The 24,750-nt window shown below is 31.9% G+C and overlaps 1 protein-coding gene across 2 annotated transcripts in view; it reads left to right on the forward strand.

Moving 5' to 3' along the window:
- Positions 1 to 24,750, forward strand: part of LOC130891509 (protein turtle homolog A-like) — an 842,489-nt gene that overhangs the window by 566,459 nt on the left and 251,280 nt on the right. The gene's annotated exons all lie outside the window — the stretch shown is intronic.

Here is a 24,750-nt window from a genome sequence, read left to right on the forward strand (position 1 = left end):
TTGACAATAACAGTTAAAACGGCTAGCAATTTATACATATAATTGAAATTATAAAATATTTTGAGAATGAAGATCGTCTATAATTAAATTTCAATGATTAATTTCATTAAAAAGAAACAACTATGGTAGTGTTCACATTGTAGTAAAAACTTTAGATTCAGTTTGGATCGATAGAAACATTCCGTTCAAACTTATTGAAATTGTTCATGTTATCCATTGAAGATAATATTCCCAACCCCATATTTCTATAAAATCAATCATTAAGACTCCGATCTAACCGATAGACATCACATAATATTTTTATGTATTCAGTCATTTGTTAGATATATGGTTATATAGAAGAGAATCAATGCTCTATACTCTCGCATTCTCAACCAAAAATCTATTTATAAAAGATGGAATGTTTAGTCTCTATCACATTCATATTTTTTGGATTACAAGTTACTTCACACATGCACCTGGCAAAAATTCAGTATACTACTATTATTTTTATACCCTTTTTGTTACCTGGACTCCTTAAAGATTTAGTGGACAAAAATTAGAGGAAAAGATAGGTGAATCACCAACATTTGTTTTTGTGGGCGATGTCCTGGCTATATCGGTAGCAAATATAACCGCGATACTCAATCACTCATTCATTGGAATAACTGGTTTTTCATTCAGGATGGGTAGTTTCAATAATTAATTGAGAAACGGTGCACATGTAACCGTATCGTTTAATGTATTAAGTCAACCATTCGCAAATACTACAAATGAAAAATATAATAATATAATCTGATTATTGATGAATATTTCTGTGTAAAGTTCTTTAATTTCTTATTTTTTAGACCTTTTGATATAATTATGTTTCTAATTGTTCTTGATTTTAGGTCTCTTCTGTTTCAAAATTGGGTTTTTTGAATTTTTTAAAAATCAAAAAGATCTAGAAACATAAAAAGATTTAGAAACATAAAGTCAAATACATGATTTTTTAGTTGTCACTGTAAGGAATAGTGTCACAAAAGTCCTTTGTCGAAACAGATCAGATTTGTCATGCTAAATCCGGTACTTATATTGTTAAGTTAAAGAAAAGAGCCTTCAACCCTACTGTCATTTTTTTCGCATATAGTTTGGCATTCATTCTACTACTTTTTTATTTGATGTTGTATACGAAGGACTTACCACCCTTCTACTGATTCATATCTCCATTGGTACCGCTTAAAGTTTGATAGGTAACATAATTACCATAGTAGATTTTGTGAGCTCTTTTTCAACTTGAATCAGAACTTGTTCATTTGTTCTTCTTCTTTCTCCAATGCAAGCGAAATGCTTGTTTTTCCTCGTATTTTCTGCCGTTTAATTATTAGAGAGGATGTCGAGGTCTTACAACGCTTCGACGCCCTGAGTGCGAGTGGTCTCTAGTTATTTTGACCATTCCGTCGTCATTCATTTGATCTATGTGTTCGTTGCACTCTCTATTTATTCCCAATATTCATTCGTTTACGTTGTCAATCTTACATGTTCTTCTAATGTCCTCGCCTCTCTCCCTATCAAAAAGTGTTTTTCCATCGATCTTGCGCACTATTTTCATTTCGGTGGTTTCTAATGTTCTCTTTGTGTTCGATGTGTCTGGTCTAGTTTCCGCTATGCATGTTAATATAGGCCGGATAGCAGTCTTGTAGATTCGGGATTTGGTCTCTATTCCGATATATTTGTTCCGGAAGATTGTATCGTTCAGGTAAGCTGAGGTTAGTGCTGCTTTTGCCTCTTGGTTTCTTACCTTCGCTTCGATATCACCGTTTCTTGATATTTCTATGCCTAGACATTTAAATTTCATTTGTTGTTGTATAATTTCAACGTCTACAACCAGTTTGCTTCTGATAGGTGTTTTTGAGGTGGTCATGCATTTTGTTTTTGCTGCATATATCTTTATTTTCAAACTTTTCGCCATTGTTTTGAATTTGAATGTACTCATATCATAGTTCTCGAACTCAAACAGTTTATTGATATGTCCATACATGCGCCTGATGAAAACAAGCCAAAACAAGAACAGAAAGAATTTTACGATCAATCACAAATACTATCAAGATGCTACTACAGAACCAACCAATGATAGTACTAGATAGTACTAGAGGATTTTAATGCTCGCAAAGGTAACGAAATAATTCTAGGTGTAAAACAACGATTTAATGAAGAGGTACTGAATGATAACGAACAGCTTATGATAAATATTTGTTCAGACAATGAACTAAGAATTGATAATACCTTCTCTGATCACAAAATAAACCAGACAACAATAATCGGCAATTGACTATATCGTAACTAACATGTTGGTACACCCGACACAAATACAGGATATAAGAACCCTAAACTCGGCTGATTTGGGCAGTGATCACAGATTACTACTAGGAAAAAAATTGAAATTGAGGTAAACTTGAAATTGTTTATTTGTTTTGAGTAAATTTTACGACAGCAACTATGAAGGAGGACTCATTAAAGTGGTTATAGTAATTGCTGCCACGAGAATTCAGCGGGTGTAACAATACGAAAGGAAAACTGAATAAATACAAAAGAAAAAAGAACGTGAAAATTGAAATTCTAAAGAACCGTCAATGATTTAGAAAATGAAAGAATACCGAAATGCTGCTATACATTGACGAATGAGAAAATATGAGAATGTAGAGGAATCCTGGAACTCAATTAAATTTGACGATTATAAACAGTACTAATTGTGAAGGAATATAGAAGAGAGTAGAAACTAAAAGTGAAAATAGTTTGATGAAGAGGCGAATGAATTGTATCTCACGTTTTTTTCTACAATTTCAACTAATGTATATGGTGGTCGTAATTAATGAGGATACATGAATTTTTTCGTTCTGAGTATTTTAGAGAAATCAAGATATTCAATTTCAAATTTTTCAAAAATAACATCACGTAATTTCTCCAACTTCTCAGAAAATGAATTAATAAAATAGAAGAAAATGCTATATGAATAATTTTCTGTCAGTTTCAACCAACTTTTGCATAAGGTACATACTGTATGAAACGACGACATTATAAATGGTTACGACTTAATCATCATCGTTATGTAAACATCAAGTTTGGTACTAGACAGTTGTTAAGCACTTTGAGTCAGATATACGATGACATATTTATAGCGGACACTTCATTATAGCGATATACAGCTTTGATATGTTCATTAATTTTGTGGTTGATGTCAAATGAAAGGCTTAATCAATACATCAACGAAAATATATCAGTGTCTAGCTACTCAATAAATTACGTCGTAGCCATACATATTTACAATGCCAATTGATGGTTTTCAATTCTACAAAAATTATAGCTACCTTACAATAAGACTATTCATCTAATATTATGTCGATATGTCTTGAAAATTCATTAGAAATAGCTCTTCATCGGGTATTTACATTTTTTGAAAAGTATTTATTTTTTTGTTTATTTTATAAGTTCTTGATATGAAGTGAAAAAAATATATCTAAATATTTAATTGAAAATCCCAGAAATTCTAAATTTTCAACTACATACGAAAACGATTTTCATTGGTTTTCAGTTGTGACGTCATAAGCAGTTGTCTGCTTCATAAATACGAGGTGATCGTTGCCGGCAAAGTGGCGTGTACTGTTATAATACAGTTTTTATTTATTAGTTACGTATAAATAAAACATTTTCCTATAAAGGTTAAGTTCTTACATTATTACATGTTTACGTTAATAATTAAAAACATAATAAACTGGATTACTATCAAATATTGAAATAAGATACATTTGAATCTTAGTTACATTAAAATGAACCTGGCTACAAAAATAATTACATCTCGCAGGATCGTCAAAACCACCAACACTTGCAAACCATTTTTGTTATATATTCGAATTTCTTGGCATCATAAAATATCTTTATTAGGTGTTTTAGTCGTTGTATTTTTACATACTGGTACAAAACACGATTTATATGCCATTTTTCAAATGAATCAATGAATCAAAGTTCAATAATAACGCTCACTTTAGAATAACCGCGACAATAACTGTCCTATTTTTTTTGTATCATATATACATTTCAAATGTATATATATATATATATATATATATATATATATATATATAAACCTATGACGTCACGCAATACGGCGTCCTTACTGAAATGTTTAAACTATCTACAAAATTTTTGAATTTAAAATTTTTGTCTGTATGAATATTGAAGGAAGAATAAAAAAATATAATAAAAGTTGTATATATATATATACCCTATTGGATGGATATCCTATGTTTGTTAAGGTATTTTCTCAGGATTCGTATAGTGAATGATATATTCATAATAAATTCAAAGGTAATATATATTTCATTTATTTCACTTATCAGTGTGGATCTATTTGCCACTACAAAATTACCGAAAAAGCCAACAAAAAAGATGCAGAACTCGTTACGATAATTTGTTGTCTGTCATACAACCGTTTCTAGAAACAAATCATGTAATGTGATCAATATAGAAGAGATTTTGCATGAATATTCAATCTCGGAAAATACGTGCTCGTTGGATTCTACATTTGTCGACATATGCCCAAAAAATTGTTGTTTTTATGAAATGATTCAAAAATTCAATTGTAGCTCATCTAAAACCATATACACTGTTATCACAATCGTGACTTTATGCATATGAACCCATAAAGAAAGGGCTCATCGGTATTGGGGTTTTGATATAAAGGAGAGACATTAAAAGTCTGTCAAGAGTATAAAACAGCAAATGGTGCACATTTTCTCTACAGAAACTCGTCAAATATTCCTGTGCCTTTATAAAATCTAAATACTATCAATTCATACTAATTTGGAATCAAAACAATGTGAAGTAACACATTTTAAATTGAACAAACCAGTATTTAGGTATTATAGTAGATTTTATATACAATTACTTTTTATTATTTCCATCAAAACTGCTTTAACAAAGATTAACATCAAATAAACAAGTAAAAAAGTTGCGCATGTTTTAACGTTAATATAAAATTAAATAAAATATTAACAAAAATCCCCTACAACATGAATATAAATGTAATTATGAAAATTTCATTGATAGCTTTCACTTAATTTTGAGAAATTGAAGTTGAGACAGATTTCAATTTTGATATTCATGTTACAGGTGATATATTACTCCATATTATTCAACACCGCAACCGCATTTTTTCCTAATAACGGTCAAAATTTCTTTCGTTTTGGTACATCTACAGCTATACAGGAAATGGATGCAAAAAAAACGAGTTTCTTCCATACTTCTTGTGAGAAGATATCGCTGCTACAGACAGACGGACGGACAAAAGACATTTTTTTGTAAAATATGTGTTAAAAAGCGTTTAGTCTTCAAAAAGAATGTTAGATTACTACCATCTAGCCATAGACCTTTGGAAGGTATAAAAATATATTGTTTTTGAAAGCCAAAGATTCCATAGTCTATTCAGTTCTTGATAATATTTATATTTGTTTTTACATATAGAGAATCTTCGCTTCGTAACAAAAGTTTTATTTATTCAATTGGCATATGTATCCTTAATTACCAACTTGCCAAAAGGTTAGTACAGTCACAAGCTTAAGATTATTTTGTGAATAACTGATGAATTTAATTTATGAAATAATACTGATACAAAAAGAAAACAGTTACACGTGTAGTCGACTTTATCATGAAGATAGTTACGACATTTTATAAATTAAATTTGAAAAACATTCAATTAACCACGTGCCTTGACTTCTTCATCTATTCTGTATTAATCCATTAAATAATTGTGCATCGAAGCCAACAAGCTAATATGTTTATTATTTTAATTGGGGCTCTTGGATAGCTCGTTAGCAAGTTTTTTCAATGAATCTGATTTATTTGTATTGACTGAACTGAATGAATGTTGCAGCTGACATAACTTCGCAATAACATCATGGAATAACAATTGGAAAAATATCATCTTATCCGTTCTGAATCATAAATTAAAGAAGTAATGGGGTTTTGTGATGAACATCTTGTGTTTTGAAAATAATCAATCGTTTTTATGAACTGGAAGCATCTAAGACGTAAATTTATCTATCTACTGAATCATTTAAATTATACATAACTTCATGGAATATGTTAATTGTACACATTTATTTTATGGACGCTATCGATTGATATTATTCCTACGACTAGACTTGTAGTGTTAAAAAAAATATAAGGAATAAAAATTATCAGATTACCTAAGAAATATTTCACTTTATAATCCTCGAGATCAGAAATAGACAAAGGCCTGTTTTGTATAGAATTATATTAACAATTGGAGATAGAATCTTTCCTATCCATATTACATTATTTTCAATAATAGATATGACGCATCATGTGCAGTGGTCTCCGCAACAAAAAACATTAGAGAATAATGTGTAACCTGAAGTTCTATAATTATGACTTAATCCTCAATCCAAAGTCACTATTTTAATACAACAGATAAGCTAACTGGAAGGAAGATAAACCTTTACAAGCGGAAAACACCACAATAGTGGTGCTAAATCTAGGATAGCTCTCCAGTAAATCTCATAACAATGTCACAATTGTCTAGGAAGGAACATATCGTTCAACTGACTCTATAGACATTCATGTACTGTATTTTGTAGATCTTGATTCCAAACAAGTATAGCAATATATGTCCTATAGACAGTAAAGTGATTGTGGTCTGGATATAAGGGCATAAAGATAACAGAAAAGCAGACTAAATAGATGAACAAGCCACTTCAATCCCATTGATTGGACCAGAGCTCTTCTACGACATTGTTAATACCAACAACTGAAGAATAAAGTGAAGACAATAAATTGGTTTATAAGAAATCCGAATTGTAGTGGAGAAATTATATGTTACACAATTTATATTGAAGCAATCGCAAAAGTTATTGGCGGACATGATAAGTGAAAAAAGAATATGGTAAAAACTGTGTTAGCTACTAGCTACTAGTCACTAACAAGGAAACTATAAGAGAGCTTTTGGTGGAAGTTCTAGCTATTAGAGGGTGTGAATATTCAAATTTATATAGGAATTATTAGAAAAAATATAACTTAATCTGAAATGCTAGTTAAGTAAGAGTGATTGACTCTCAAATAATCAGGACAATCAAGGAATGTCTAGATACACTAATTGTCAAACTGACCTGATTTAGAAATGGAAAAATCACCTCGACGGAGGCCAATGGCATTTTCAAGTGTAGTTTGATCCCAGGAACTGGAATTCCAAGTTAGTGAGGCAAAATTTTGTTACTAGGCCTAGTGGTTCACAGAGCAAAGCAGTTTACTCTGAACAGTGTGCCTCTGCGCAATTCAATGTTGTATTTTATTCTCTGTCCCTCCTGCTCCTTTGTTCACTCACAATTTTTACGAGCTTTCCGTAAATACTTCATATGCTCAACTCAATATTCGAGTTGCAGGTACCGAAGAGCACCTAACGGTGCAGTAAGCCTTCTTTGGGCGATTTTTTGATTCAAGATTTAATTTAATTGGACGATAGATGTTCTCAAAACTTTAGTACACGTAAAGGCTCCATTTAAAATGTTCAGCTTAGTTGTACCGATGAAAAGATACTAAATATCTCTCGGGTCTCAGTATATGGTTTATATCCCAGTCTAAGACATACATAAAACTTAATTTAGAAACAAATGAAGTGAATGGAATAGAATACATGAACAATATTTATCGATATAGTCTCTAGTGTAATAAACAGCAAACAAGGCCTCAGAATCGGTTTTTTTTTACGGCAACAACTTTCTCACTTGATAAATATTTCTCCTATGGATTCTTTCTCTAGAGCTTCTTTCAATATTCAAGAACAGACAACAGTCGCTGGATTTTATTTCTGGAGAATACGGAGGATGCGGGAGCTTAATTCAATTGTTTAGATAAAATGTTTGCAGTCTTCTGCGTATTTTTATGATTTCCTTCTTTAAACGATCCATTAATATACAGTAATATTATCTATCAATTGTTTAGCTTAGCGGTGTGTCAAGGTTCCATCCATTGACGTAAACAACCTTTTAACTTCATCTAAACAGCTTCAAACAGTACTCCGAATCATAAATTCGTTGTTGATTGTTTATTTCCAGAAAACAAACTATTGCAAAGAACGAGCTCATATCGGGGATTTTTTCAACTGAAATAACTGCCAATATTAGTTGGTTTGTATACTATACTGGTAGGTTAAAAGTTATATATACACCATAAGCCAAAGTACAAAATATTATTTTAAATTTTTATTAGTACCATCCAGTTGTTTCTGTGATGTTTGTTATTAATTCATTTAAATCGATTTGGTTCGTTCAAAATGCATCCATTATATTTATTATTTCGCCTCGAGGTACACACATTGAATAGCGTTTTTGGTTTAACTTGTGTTTATCCTTTGTTGTTGAAAATACTAGTCAACATAGTTTATGGAATCTGTCTGTTATTAATTACGTGGATTTCGGGGTGAAACTCTACTCTGCTCAATTAAAATCTAAAATTATTTCACAAAACAAATTTACATCGTTAGGATTGGCATGAGTGATGGATTGGATTGAAAATTCTTTTGTGTTCAATCAAAACGTTTGTTCAAATGTATCAAATGACGAATAACATCATATCAAACTTATTATCATTATGTGATGTTGATTTATGATATAAATTTGAGTAAGTATGGGAAATAAATATTAATATTTATTTATCAAGTTATAGCAAGTGGTAAATCTTTTAAAATCGGCTAAAAAGTAGATATATATTACTCAGAAATCGCTCAAAGTTTATAATGCCGCTCCTACGTTATTTTAGTTCGTAATATGACCGAAAATAGTATCATTTTCAACTGAACTAAACTGTTTAATCTATTTTTTTAAATATTAAATATATAACATCAGTCCTAAGAAAAACACCTTTATTCCAACAATAGATTTCATTTTACAATATAATCTACTTCAATAGCAATACAATCATTCCAACCCTTCTCTAATTTCTCAATGCCATGCTTGTAGAAGGATTTGCTTTATGCCTCAAAATTGGCTTCAGTTTCAGCAATTGCTTCTTCATTTGAGCTACATTTCATACCAGGGAGTATTTTTTTTAGACAGTAGTCACTAGGGGCCTGATCTGGACTATACGGTTGATGAGAAAGCAATTCGAAGTGTAATTCGTTCAATTTAACCATCGTTGCCATCGACTTAAGAATCTGTGCATTATCTTGGTGGAACAATGTGTTTTTCTTCGACATATGAAGCCTGCACCGTTTGCGGATGTGCCGAACGGACATGCTCTCATCACTATAAACCTTAGTCAGTTGCCGATGAATCTTTACGGACGGTAACTTCCTTGTGTGTAGAATACGGGATACTGGTCGAACCTTGAACTTGGCTAGAGGGACGATCAACAATTCAATCTCTGACGGCTCTCAAGCAAGCACTGAGCGACAAAGGGAATCGCAAATGGGTTCGAGAGTAGAGGAACCATTCCCATAGCGCTGCTGTTGGATTTTGCCTAGCACCTTCCCTTGAGACCGTAACTTTTGGGAAACCTTACTTTTGGCACAACCCTTCCACCAACCACTTACATTTTATGTTCATTTTGCTCTGAGTGTACTAGTTTCTCTTAAGACCCTGCTGGGATAGTCAGAGACAACAAAATTATATGTTAAATTCATTTGTTGCTGGTTTGTTGACGATGTTTTTCCATTTTTTATACACAAAAGCAAATTAGAAAGATCTCATATCTCATTATCAAGTCAATTTAAAATGTACATCTATATAAATACCTTAGTAATTGAAATAAGAGTAGATTAGAATTCGATGTATTAAAAAAAAATCATTGTTACATGCAGATACAGTCCAGTGGGCTTTTTCCATGGTATTCAACATATAATAGCCTCAACAAATTGAAACAGAAACAATGCTCTAGTACCATTCAATCCTGTTAAACTATTGAACAGGTTCACAGGGTGGTAAATCAAATGAACAGACATCTTGAGGGAAAAAATACTGCTCTGTAGCATTCTTATACATATTTCAATCATTCGATAAGGTATTATATTTGGGGCTACTAACTAAACTCAAAAAAAAATCGCTATATGAAATGTTCGAAGTACTAACATCGTACTTGAGGAACAGATATACAACCAATTCAAGCAGGTGTCCTCTGAGGAAGTGTATTAAGACGTACACTTTATTAGTTTTATACAACTGATATACCTACAACATACTTTACGACCATATTATTATTACACGTAAATCCAACAAGAGCATCTCACAACTAAAAAATCATGCAAATACAATTAAATATCTTGGCATACATCTAGATAGTAGATTGGATTGACAAAAACATATATTTGCAAGGAAAAAACAAATTGGTCTACAATCAATCACTTAAATTAAACTGGATGATTGCCGATCCCAGTTATCTATATCCAATAAAGTGTTATTATACAAAGAAATGCTCAAGCCCGTCTAGAAAATTATGAGGTACTGCAAGCAACTTAAATCTAACCATTTTAAACAAATTTCAAAGTATAGGGCTTCGAATGATAGTAAACGTAGCTGCGAATGCGACTGTAATCAAAAATTAACATGGGGTGAACAGTTAGTCTTAATTAACCAAAAGTTCTAAATTTTATAAGAGTATGTTCATTGGAACAATCCCGTTCATATTTCTTTGACAGTCATATTAAATGTGTATTGTCCTTCACAAGGACAGATTGTATAATAGATGAGGTTAAAGAAAAACTTTTTCACGTTTCGGGTTTTAAAATGTTCATTTGATACACCAACTAAAACAGTTTTCAAATTGGGTACTATTATATCACATTAATATTATTGGGAGAGTTAGTATGGTTTAAAATATATTTATCAATATTTTTCTTTGGACCGCGAACTACAATTTTATTCATTTATTAAATGCAATCTCATGATGATAAATAAATCCTACTATGAAACTTATACACGCTATCTTACATCCCCATGCTTAGCTGTAAAGATCAAGGAAAATCTCGTCTAAATCGGCACGAAGCTGAAGTATTTTATTTGCATATAAAATAATGATAAATCGAGAAATTCTTCTTAAATGACAAGTTTTTCAGTAACGTAGGATGTAGGTAGAAAAAAAATATTCTTTTTTTTCCATAATCTTTTGGTAATAGGATTTTTCGAAAACTATAACCCAGATTCAGGTAGATCACCTATCGGCTGATTGTGGATCCTTACCCAGAACGATAATTAGATCAGAAATTCAAAAAAAGTATCTACAAAAACTGATTTTTATCACTTTCTATTCGTTAATTCTTCTATCATATTTATTCAGTTGTATAATTAGATTCTAGATGATTGATAATTGGACAAGTTTAATACTAATAAGCTTTTATATGTCGAAATACCGAAAAGTATAAAAACTGCTAGTCTCCGTGACCTATCAATTATGCTGCCTATGAGAATGAATAGTATAAATAATAATTGTTCAAAATACCATAGACAAATGAATCAACCCGTCAACTAATCGCTACTCTAATACCCACTGTTCTATTAGAGCATTAAGGATCATGTCATATGATTTCGACCCGAATAATGTGATCAGCAACGAACATGATTTGTGGAGGGAAATATTAACTCTTGAAGAAATCAGCGAAATTAATTCTCAAGTTTTAAATTGAAAAATTATGTCTCAGAATAGAACGATACTTTATTTACGTGTTTTTAATTGAATCCTCCTAGGGTTTTCTTAAATATTTATACTTATTACTTGATAATCCAAAATAATTAAATATTAGAATGAGGCATTGATGCTTATTCGATTTAAAACGTTCATTTTAGTAATTTTGAATTTCAGTTTTATTATAATCCAGATTTGGTCCATTCATTGTTTCAACTTGGTTTGAAACATTGTGATGTGATTCTTGTTAAATATTATCAAACAAATTCTAGCATTTACTTCAACTTTTTCAACAACTCTAATAATATTTTTATCGGTTTAAAACGAATTAAATTGTGACTGTGAAGAAATATAATTTATGAGTCCTAAACTAAGATTCGAGTTGCTCATTAAAAGACAAAATATATTCATAATAAATTGTGAATATCTTAGAAATGCTGTTTTCAATATTACGACATAATGTAAATTCAACAATGTTTCAGTTTATATACGTAATTTAGTGCAAACTTGACTTGCTTTGTTATTTTTAGTGAACATAAAAAGATTTAGAATGGTATAATAATATGAAACAAGTTGAAATGTGACTAAATTACTGCACAGTTATTCTTTAGAGAAACGACGTCAAATAACATAAACGCTTTTTAAGCACGTAACTGAGATTTCACGCTATATTTTTTATTAGAAAATGGAAAATAGGAAGTAGAATAATGTGAATCGTGAAAATTGATGTCAAAAAATAATTCTGTAAAAGTGTTCTAGAAATATTCATTTGGATACCCGAATGAAGAAAACACTTACAAGTAATTCTAGATTTCAATTTAATATATCTTCTTAATATATCAACAATTTTTCCACCAGAATTTAAGTTCTACACTTAAATTATAGGAACAAATTTTGAAAATATACTTCTCTTCTTCCAGTGGCGCAACGTCTGGTATAAAATTTTAGGTATTATGCAATATTTCAAAAAATCTTACCGTCTAGTGGTTTTATTGTCTTCAAAAAATTTCCACTGATTTTATCAAGTTCTGGTGTTGAAATGATTATTGAAAAAGCTGGCACACAAGAAAAATATGAATCATCTAGCACTACTGTATCAAGGTCTTTAATATTCTACACTACATTACTTCTATTGTCTTTTTGAATTTCCTTAAATGTTCTGAACAAATTAAGCACGTCGAGTTATCGAGAGGTATATTTCTGTACTCACCTAGAGTCAAGGACGTAGAATATATGGTGTGCTTGGTGAATTGTACAGCCCCTGCCCAACAGGGAGGCTCACCCTCAGCAAGAGGGTTGTGTAATTTCAGATGCAAAATGCTAAGTTTGCCAGTTAAGCGTTCAATATTCGGACATGAATAATGACGATTTAAGCCTTAAAAAAGTCAATTAACTCACGACAAGATAGAGATATATGTGAAAGCTATCTGCAGCATCCTCTCCAGCCTGATGTACCTATGATAAAATGTATAGTTTAAAATGGTACCACGTGTTAGCATTTGGCATTTCTACCGTAGTGCAGTGCCGAAGCCGAACCTTGAGCGTGTGATCTGTAGATATGTTAAAATCAACACCAAAATGAATAAAATCTTAATTAAACATAATATAGTGAATAATTGTCAGTGTGCTCAGTATGTAATAGTAGATAAGAATCAAAATTTCATTAGCAGTTTGTCATTAGTAATATATTGACATTAACGCACACAATGAAACTAAAAACTTATTTTTATAGCTCACTGGCATGATGAGAATTATTCTCAAGCTGGTTCAATGTTCTCCTGTATCTGAAATTTGACGTTCCGTATTTTGCACCTTTCAAAATCATTCGATTTAAAATAACCACACTGTTCTCAAGAATCATTTTGGATTGATATTCTTAATCCAGAAAACTAAATCAATTCAATAATAAAGATTATATGAATTTTATGTTATTTTTTTTTTCATTAAGAATCAGCTGAGAGAAATAGCGACCTGGCATTCATTGATAATAAAAACAAATAAAAACCGTAACCCGGACGATTTACGTCCGAAATGCCAACAAAAAGGGAGAACCTAGTCCTACGCCAACAAAAAACGTGATTGTTATGGCGAACATGTCTTTCCGTTTTTAGTGAAGCTGTCCATTTTCCAAATACCTAGTCAAAAAGGTGTACGTGTCTGGGCTGACAAATCCCTCTCAAATATTTATAGTACACATTCAGAGCCCCAATAAGTAGCTGACAGGAAATCTGAAATTTATTGCAATTGCAAATACATTTTAGATTATGTGGGAGGAGGGAATGTGGATACTCCAAATATAATTCATTCTCTGTCGGAATAACCAGATAAATTTTAAATTCGACATAAATGGAATTTGCAGCTGAGGAGAGATGTTGAGACGTGACGCGTTCGCGGCTGTAAATAAGCACATTATGGTGAATTGTGGAGCTTTCATTGTATATACAATACAAGGTTTTTTGTCAAATCCTATTTGCATTTCGAATCAGTCGAATGCACGTTCACATATAGACGAAATCAAGCCCATCGCTTGATTATTCGAAACAGAATTCATTAATTGAAACTTTAAACTGTTTAATACATTATTTACTATAACAAGATAATGTTGATGCATTTAAAATAATTTTTCTTTCTTTAGATTATAATGATTGTCAAATATACGGCTGCCGTAAATTATGGAATATTTTTTTGTTATAATATTCTGGCTGATATGATATAATATGATATAATGGCTGATAGATGATGATGATGATAATATTCTTTTCCAGCGCATCGATTTCGTTTAAGGGAAAATCACCCGAATATAGATCGGTTAGAATCTCATACACATTGAGAAAAAAGGGTCTGTTTCACTGTCTTTCAAAAAGATTCAAAAGATTTATTGTGCCCCCCTTTCTTGCTGCGGTACTGGTGGAGCCAGTGTTTACAGCTAATCAATTGATCCCACTCCTTCCAAAAAGTGTAGAATTTGGAGTGGCTTTAACTGCCAGAGATTTTCGTCTTCTATTTCAAGCGCTCCCAGGTGTAGTGCTCTGGAATTCCTTAGTGTTTCGAGAGAATGTGGATAGAGTCTTTGTAACAAAAGCTGCACGCCGCATTATGTGCTAGGTCTAGCGTCTTCTGGTGTTTGTTGAGGCGACAGTGGCCCGATAAAAATCCTGATAGTATTCGTAGATTCTTACTTAGGTTGATACATCGAGCAGATCTACTCTGATTATAGATTCCCAGAAGAGTCTTTGCCTTCTTAACCCCTGTAGGTTGTTCCAATAATTGATTTTGCTCCTACCAACCTTCTTTTCCAGTGATTTTTCCATTGCTCTGTAGCTGATTCCACAGAAGGGTATGTATTAATTAAATTAAATAGCAAGTGTGACTATACCGATGAAAATCAATCCAAGTAAGTGGAAAGTTCAGAAGAATATTTTTCAAAGAATATGTTAAAATGTTAACTCACCAATGCTGTGCTAAATAAGCAAATAATTACAGCTCACACTGAAGTTTGTTTGCCATAATTCAGTTAAAGCTTTGAAAAATGTGACAACGCTCCAGCGCATCGTACTTAGCCAACGCAACGTACTTTACAAGAATTTGGAATCCATGTATTGGACTTTCTACAAAAGAGTCCTGATTTGGCACCCCTCGATTTCCCTTTGTAAAATCATAACTAAAAGAACATAAGTTTACTTCGAATTAGAAATGGATCGCAGCCTGGTAAACATTTGGTGAAATTATTGAAAAGAAAAATTGCCAAGCTTCTGTTTGGTGCCCAGTTCTTGACATTAACTGAAACTGGTATCGTCTGATTCAGTTGCTATTTCAGAGGAAGGCAGTAGGAAACCTGATAAGCGAAGAATTTCTTTATAGGGAACCTCTAAATATCGCCTATTAAGAGTTAATCAATTGCTAAGGAATAAGAAATAGAGAAACAACCCGCGTACTTCAATTGATTTGCAACAAAAGACTTGCAAATAAGAATGGAGAAAATGCTGTGAAATATATTAGCCGTAGAGACCAAAGAACAACTTAAAAAAAACTTTCAATTGTTTTACGTCCCACGGTAACCATTTTAAACTTTTAACATCAATTTAGTAACAAGCTCAAAAACAAGATGCTAATATCAATTTACCAATACCATCACTAATTTTCATCTCTTATTTTCTTCCAAACGAACCATTCACATTAGGTGTTCCACTTTAGTCCATCGTATTAAGTATCTGTTCGTAATTCAGCTGTAATTACAGTGGGATAGCATTAGATCGTTAAATTGTTCTGGCTGTTACAACTACAAAAAGGTGTTATTGTTTTAAATTGAAAATAAAAAAAGTACAACGTTGTTAATGCTTGCGGACTGTCACATTAAACGGTTTATAGTACTTGTAGTTTTTATATACGATAAATGAATCGAACAATATCCTGCAGTGTTAACTCAATATTTTCGTTAAACTGAAAGACAGGTGCAATATATCTGTTAATGATTCCACTTCTTGTTAAACGACATAAATGGTAAAGTGCATCAGAAGTTTTGAAAAATGTTGATTTAATGTTTTATCAAATTACGGTTAACTCTGATGGATGGATAAATTTGAAGGCATGTCATATTTTCTCACCCATAATTTCACTGTACTAAACAAAGCTAGTTAGTTAATTTTAGGTTTAGTCAGTGTTCGCAATTCGACATTTTTGTACTTCACGGCGTTTCAAATACTAGATTAATTTTGTAGTTGTACGTACTTGCATTTCTTTCTTTCTTGTTTTTTAAGATGCTATTAGAGTGTCGCTAAAATTTGGAACATATAATAAATCTTTCATTTGATGGCGATATACAGCTTATTTAGATCTCTTAGAAATCACTCGTATTCCGATGTTTGTTAAATTGTATTTAAATTCCGTTAGTCTATGATTAATAAAATATTTAACTCAACCTATTATTATAATTGAGGATATAATTATTTATATAAAATATGTATTGTGATTTCAAAAATCGTCAATTCACTGCATCAACAAGTCCCAGATACTCCCGTTTTGTTGGCTTACTAAATATTTCAATATTCCAATATTTATCATCTTAATTCTCGATACTATTCTCGCCAATACAAGGATGTATTGATATATAGTTAGCCTAGAGCAGTTCCATGCATAAACAAAATATTGCGTTGCCATAGGAACTAACAATTACTTATTTGAAGTGTAAGTGTAAAGTTTGACGTCAAAAAAGTAAAACAGAGTTACACAAAAAAACTAAAAGAGAAAAGATATCTTCGAAATTAACCGAGCCATCATCAAATAGGTGTATTTAAAAGGGTTAAGAGGTAAGCAGATTTACGAATATATGCTTAATACCATTGGTGATCAATGTCCTTCGTATACGACCGTGAAAAATTGGACTGCCAGCTTCAAAAGAGGTAAATTTTTCATTAAAGATGATGACCTATCGGGAAGGCCAGGTTCTGTGTCAGTCCCCAAAAATATCTAAGCAGTTCATGACATGGTTTTATCAGACCGTCGAATTGGGCTAAAACGGATATCTGAAGCACTGAATATTTCATGCGAACGCGTTCATTATATAGTTCACGTCAATTTGGACATGAGAAAAATTCCTGCAAAATGGATCCCCAAATATTTGATTGTTGACCAAAATGAGATTTGGGTGCATTTCAACGATCCAGAAACAAAGCAACAATCGATGAAATGGCGACAATGGTTCTCCAAGACCTAAGAAGTTTCGATTCCAAAAATCTGCTGGAAAAGTTCTTGCTTTAGTTTTTTGGGATTGCCATGGAGTAATCATGATTGATTGTTTGAATAAGGGTAGAACAATAACTGGAGATTACTGTTCGACATTACTGACCACTCTAAGGGAAAAAATTAAAGAGAAAATACGCGGAAAGCTATCCAAAAGTGTTTTATTTTTGCAGGACAACGCCCCTGCTCACAAATCTCATGTTGCTATGCAAAAAATTCGTGATTTAGGTTTTGAGTTACTAGAACACCCCCCTTATTCACCAGATTTGGCAATCATCTCTTTTCTCAACTGAAAAAAAGTTTAAAAAGTCGTAAAGAAGAAACATTTTTTTATAAGGTAAAGAGACGTTGCTAGAATAAATGTATCCAATTAAGAGAAGAATATATTGAGTAATAAAATATTTTGACATTGAAATTTTGTTTGGTTCTATAGTAGGCTAAGAATTTTTCATTATATCCTCATAGTGTGTATCCTTTCCAATAATAAGGCTGTTTACACCTTATATCCTTTTGACTCAATCAGATTGGTAGTGACCTTATTAATTTTCCATTGTGTATGTATATACTTTAACCATATGGAGTAGATTGCAGACTTTTTATTAGACAGGATTTCCAAAAATATTGTCATAGCCCCTGTTTTTTTGATAGATTGAATTCAAAAAGTAATTTGTTACAACCTGGAATTTTCACGCAGTAACTGCTGCTTCTTGAACTTGTTTAAGTATTATGCAAGGAAGGAATTTTTATTTCTTGTTTATTTCGTTAACAAGTTAACAAATTTCAAAATGAATAACAACCGTTCTCATATTCCGATATTATTGCACATAATTTCAGTTATCTTTAAGAATGTAATGGCTGAAAAACGTTCGCTATTGTGATTGTAAATGAGTGTGATTATGAATAAAACGTTATGTGACATGTGTGTCTTAGTTACTTATTAAATCCTTATATCTATCTATCTATACTAGTGTAAGACGTGGCGTTGTTCTTTTTCTATGGAGTTAATTTTCCTATATCTTTTAAATTCAATAGGTATTTTGTTTGTGGTAATTTCTTCTATGTGTCGTGAATCGCTCTCTTGTTTCGATCTACTAGATCTTCCTCTCTTTCTCACTCATGCTGTTCCATCTTCTAGTATTCTTTTAATCCTCACCTCACTCAACCTTTTCACATATTCGAACCATCTTGTTCTGCAGGGTTCTTGCTTTTTGTTTCTTTTTGGATGTGGTCTAATTTAACCTTTCGGTCGTTCTCCATGCATTGGAACAATATTTTACTTTGGTTGTTACTACTCTTTTATAAATTCTAACATTCATATTCCTTGGTATTTCATTGTTTTCATAGCGTTGGATAATTTTTTTGCGTTTTTTGTCCTTTCTGTTACTTCTTTCTCCAATTTTTTATTTCTTGCCATCATTGAGCCAAGATATTTGGAATGTTCTATTAGTCTATTTCCTATTTTGATGTCGTGCGTTTTTGTTTTTTTCCATTGTTTGGATGTACAATTCGGGATTTTGGTTTAGCATTTCCTCATTCTCTACAAATATGACCATGTCATCAGAGTACCATATTTATGTGCCATAGAATATAGTTTTAAGGCTGGTTTTTCGAGAGTTTACCTCCAGTCTCTGAAGACGATAACTTGTTATGGAAACGCGCATCAGACAGTGTAATTGTGAGTGTTGATGTAAGGGTAGTGTGAACAGTGGGCTTAGTATAAATATTACCAACGGTTCCACAAATTTCAAATTAATACCAACTGAAAGCTATGAAATACTATAGTGAGAAGTACGGGGTATCCCTTGCCCTTGAAGCCTGTTGTCTGCAGCATATTCACTTGAAGAAACCAAACACCCAGGAGATATTTTTGTTCCAGTCAGATTAAACCTAATAATTGAATTCGGCAACGAAATTTAGTATTTAATTTACACGTAGCGAAAGGGTCCCTCGTTGGGAAACACTGATTTACGTTTTCCTCAGTTTAGAGCTTAAGTGATAGGTTCCCATATGGTACCAAACTAATTAGTTTTTATGAAATTGATGATTGATACTGAAATTCATAGATAATATATTGGATTTTTTTGATGCCTTACATAGCTTATTTGATTCATTTGAAGCTCTGGTTATATATTCAACAATATAAACGGAATTTTTTACTCAATATTTACCCGTTGGTCTGTGGAATAGAGTATATATTTCAATTTTCCAGAAAAACCTTTCTCAGTTCAAGATTAAGACTTTCCAGAAATATTCTAATGTATAAAGAAAAAAGTGACTTTAAACCTTCTTTTCTAATTTAACACAATGTAAATTCAAATTATTTTATACTTTCCTCGCTGCTTTATGGTTGTTATATGCTTAATTATCATTTTCTCACTTGAAAGTGGAGAAATAACTAAGTTCAAAAGGCTGGTGCCTCAAAGGGTTCTTAATTTTATCACCACTGTCCAATAAAGACAAAAAAATGTCGTCGGTTTCTGAACTTTTCTAGTTATTTTATTAATCCTTAATTAAAACTTCTGAATATACTTACGAAATTAGTATAGTATCTTAATCTTGAAATATTGGGTCAGTACTTTTGTAACAGGCTCGAAAATTATGTTTAATTGTTAGTTTCACGTATAGCAGAATTGGAAAAATCGTCAAATTTATAGTCTATTCATTTTTAACTTGTAATTTGAGGAAACGAGAAGTTTTTATCAGTGAGTAGGCTTGAATTTCTAAAACCGTTTATATTATTCTTATTGAACACATTATCACAGTCCACCTTATTTCTGAGGTTGGTTGAATTTGGCTGTTAAATTGTGACTGAGACAGTATAATTGTGTAGTGGTATTGTTCAGTATTTATCACTTAGGATACTACAATTTGTGAAAACATGGATTCAAGGAAATGGTGGTGGTACCACCTTGCATAGTATGTTTGAAGAAGAAATTTTAAAAAAATGTTTGTACACGTCGGAATATAAGACGAATCTCGACAAAAAAATCGCACGACGCAAATAACTGCACACTATCATAAGTCCTAAATAACTACCTATAAAAGTCCCATTTCCTACCAAAGTGCTCACAACGTCGATGCTGAAGATGAACTTGATTATCAGGCAAATGGACAAGGTCAGAGAATAACGTAGCTGCAGCCGTATCTTTCTATTTTTATTAACATACTTGTACAACCATATTAAAAGCATCCAAACCCAATCTCTGTAGAGGTTACAAATTTTATGTCCAAAATCAACCACATCAAGTTCAAAAGTCCTGCCCTCTTCATCTATTATTTTATTCCAATAGTTGAAACTTTTTCGGTACATCCTTCTCTATAATTCTAAATACCGAGTGAGTATTATGTAAGGAGCCCCTCAATTATCTCGGAAACGGCTTGTACGATTTTTATAAATTTTTGCCCAGTATTATGGTGGTATGAATATTGTTATCAAATCTTCTCTTTTTATGGAAAAATAAATAACAAAAAAACCTCATTAATTCAAATGAATGACACTGTATATTTTTCATTTAATGTTTTCTATACCTAAACGCCATAATTAGTTATAGCTACATATTGTACATATAGATGGCTACGATATGGACTTAACTCGTTTAATTTGAATATTCCTTAATTCATGTGCTAATTAGTAAAAAAGTTTAACGAAACTGATGCAGTAAAATATTTATCCAAATCATGGCGCAGAAAACCTACAATAACTGAACAAATATTCAAATGTTTGTGTCGTGTTAGAAGTAGATCCACATTTGTGAAGTGAAGGAATTACGAATTTTAGAAAACATACAGTAGAGGCAATTATAGCAATTCATCTTATCTCTGTGGTAATCCTATCCGTTAATTTCTGAATATTGACAGGTTTTGTTTTACAAACGATGTTTTTAAGTGACTCCACTGAAAATAGTCTAAAGAATTCATGTCGCGTGATCGCGGGGGCCATTCGATAAAACTACGCCTTCAAATCCGTCTTCTGGGAAACACATTATTTAGGTATTAACTCACCACACACGTATAGTAAAGTGGGCCAAATATTGTCGTTTGGGATATTGTTATTGTCTGAAAAAATAATTTTTTTAAATGTAATGAAATGAAAAAGGGACCAATTATTTCGTCTTCTGTTATTCCAGCCCATACATTCAGTTGTTCGGGACATTGGGTGTGGGATTCACGCGTCCAACGAGGATTGTTACGTGAACAGTATCTACAATTATGCCGATTTACGTTTCCATTGATACAAAAAGTGCCATTTAGGTGTAGGGAACTTTAGGGTGGTTCATTTGAAATAACAGAGCTCATTATTTTTCCGGAAAAAAGGAAAGATTTGAAAACAATGTAAATACTACCATAACTGGCCGTATCACAAAGCCTTTGCGTAACCGTCTCTTCTAGATTAAAGTACCTCTATATTACTTCCAAAAGAGTTTCTCAAAATAATGTAGTTACTCCATACTAATAACGAAAATAATAAACATAAGCATTAATTTAGTCAGCATTTTCAATGAGGTTAGTGTAATAGTGTCAGCAAATATATTATGTTAGCTTCTTATTGGATAGTCTGTTCAACTTAAATTGTTATATCTCCCTCTCGCAGAGAAATGGCCTTCACTGTGGCCAATTTTAAAGGTCATTTTCCATGATAATTAGTGCTTAAACAAATGAAATATTAGAATATTATGAATATTAGAACTTATTCATGACACTAGTCACAAAAACCAATTATAATATATATTAGGATAAAAAGTAGTTTACAAAATATAAATCAATGTGATCCAAACCAAAATATCTCAAAAATTAACGCTCCAAGTTTAACACATTCGTGATTTTCTCAAAGTACTGCTCAGATACCTGTCTAACTTATTATCTAAATAAACAGGATTCATATTTTTAATACTATTTTTATGTCACGTGATGATCACCATCTCTAATTTTTATTGTGCAATTCTTCTCTTCAATACCAACAAGACCATCGTATGGCAGATCGACTTTCGTGCGATTTTTATTAGTTGTGATAAATAGATCTCCTAGTTTCAGATTCAATTGAATGGCTTGAGTTAGCAATGTTATTTGATTTTCAGTAGGATTTGGTTTGTTTGTGTGCTAATAGCAGACGTTATCAAACTCGATCATTCTTGTCTATATTATAAATAGGATCAACTGGACAATCACTTGGGATGCTATTGTAGAAAATGCATAAAGTCGAATCCAATATTATACCAATCTCTTTGTGATTAAGTTATGAAAATTCATATGAACTCATTAAGAAGTCTATGACTTTTTTACAACCTGCAATGGTCTGTTTGTGATATATAATAGTCTTTATAATAATTATCGAAAATTTGTTTTTTACATGTAACCTATATCTGTTCAGACTTCTTGTACACCGTAAAAGTAAAGATCACAGAATATAACTTTGGCAACAGTTGCCTCTTTATTCGATTCACTTGAAAATATGTTTTAGTTTACTGGAAAATTCAATCCCATTTTTTGTTTAATGGTTTTGTTTTGTTTGATAGTTTTCCAAAATAAGAAAATATATGAGTTGAACATATATAAAAACATGAAATATTCCATTTGATGTGTAATTTTGTTAAGATCCTAGCTGAAGGGAATACAGACTTAAATGTTCCTGAGATAAGAAATTAAACTCACCTGAAGAAAGTGGTGTAGTTGCTGGTGGTTTGGTTTGTTACTTCAGATGTACAGTAGAGGAAAAATGTGAATGAATGAAAATGACTGAAAAAAGAAGAAGTAGAAAGAAAAAGAATAAATTTGCATAAAAATAAACTCATACATACAAAAATTATATTTATATACTATGTAAATATTTTCAACTTTTAAACAGATGGAAAACGGCTGTATACAATTTTTGTGGTCTCTACATGAATAGGAAACATGAATTTCCACGGAATGTTAGTCTAACAAGGATTTCAACTCCCATAGGTTATAAAAGGCGAAGCTTTAATGAGAAATTCTCTAGATGAATTGGAGGGTATAATTCTGGGAGATCAAACAATCTACTTACGCTATGCCGGTGACACCGCCATAATTGATCCAACAGAAAACAGAAAAGAGCAAAAGAGTGAAAAGTTTTGGTCTAGATTGAACAAGATCCATCTACTTGACGATCTCGAAAGGGTTAACAACTTCATATATTTGGGGACAATGATAAGTTAAATAATGCGATCAGAATATGGTCTTACAAGAGATTGCTTTAAATTCCCATAGACTGTAAAGACTAAGCAAACGAAACTGGAAGAGTTGAATGTAACCAACAGATTATATTGCAATCTTTTGGACACGTAGCTAGAAAACGGAATGACAATATAAGCAGCCTTATAGTGATGGGAAGAGTACAGAAAAGGCCAATCACCTATGAAATGCTCTGATCAAATAAAAGTCACAGACCAACCTTTTCAGGTTTCGATACATCCGGCTGAAGAACGGAAAATATAAGAAGTAAATGAAAAATGAAAGGAACAGGGATATTCCAAAGAGGTTACGGCTAAGACACAAGCAGAGAGAGTTTTGCATGTAACAATTGGAAAAGAATAAATATTTGATATTGGACAAAAATCCTATGAAATAAACCATCAAAATAACTTATTTATCATTTAACAAAATCAATGTTCAACTAATTCATTAATAACAGACTCATATTTTGAACAAAATGTGATCGAGAACACCGTTAGAGTAAATCTAAGTTAGCGGACTACTCTTTACAAACTCCAGAGCAAATTTCTCATAAATAACGAATGAAATTTAATTAATTTAATAGGTGTCTGGTTGTATCACGACATTTATTAGCATCAAATATTTCTTCGCAATAATATGTACATCTAAAATATAATTTCTCTTGGTATTATTGAACATGTAAGACGTCTGAAAACAAATAGCTAGAATAGGTGAAAACATGTGTCAAAAAGTATACGCTCTAGAAATGAAGACAGAAGGTAAATAAAAGTTTTGTTTAAAATGAACCTCACTGAGAAAATATATGAAATGGAAGTAGGGAAATTTGTATTTGTTAGTAGTCGACAAGGGGTGGTATGAAATATTGTTCTTACGCCATCAGTTGCTCGCTCTTGCTAACTCAATACGATGAACGTTTTGCGCGCCCTACGCGCGTTCGGAATATATTATCACAGTATACAACTGGCCCTGAAACACAAACACAATATTGTGGTTTTTTTCTATTGTTTGATATAATAAAATTGTAATGGTGTGACATGTTTGTAACTGAAAATATTTGCATTTATTATTAGTCTCATACATTTCTGATAAATATCGTATAAACTATACAGAGTGTGACGTGAAAATAATGATGTGACATGGAAAAATTTCTCAAAAGGCCCGTCGTTTCTGAGT

The sequence above is a fragment of the Diorhabda carinulata genome, chromosome 3, assembly GCF_026250575.1.
Source record: "Diorhabda carinulata isolate Delta chromosome 3, icDioCari1.1, whole genome shotgun sequence".
NCBI classification, from domain to species: domain Eukaryota; kingdom Metazoa; phylum Arthropoda; class Insecta; order Coleoptera; family Chrysomelidae; genus Diorhabda; species Diorhabda carinulata.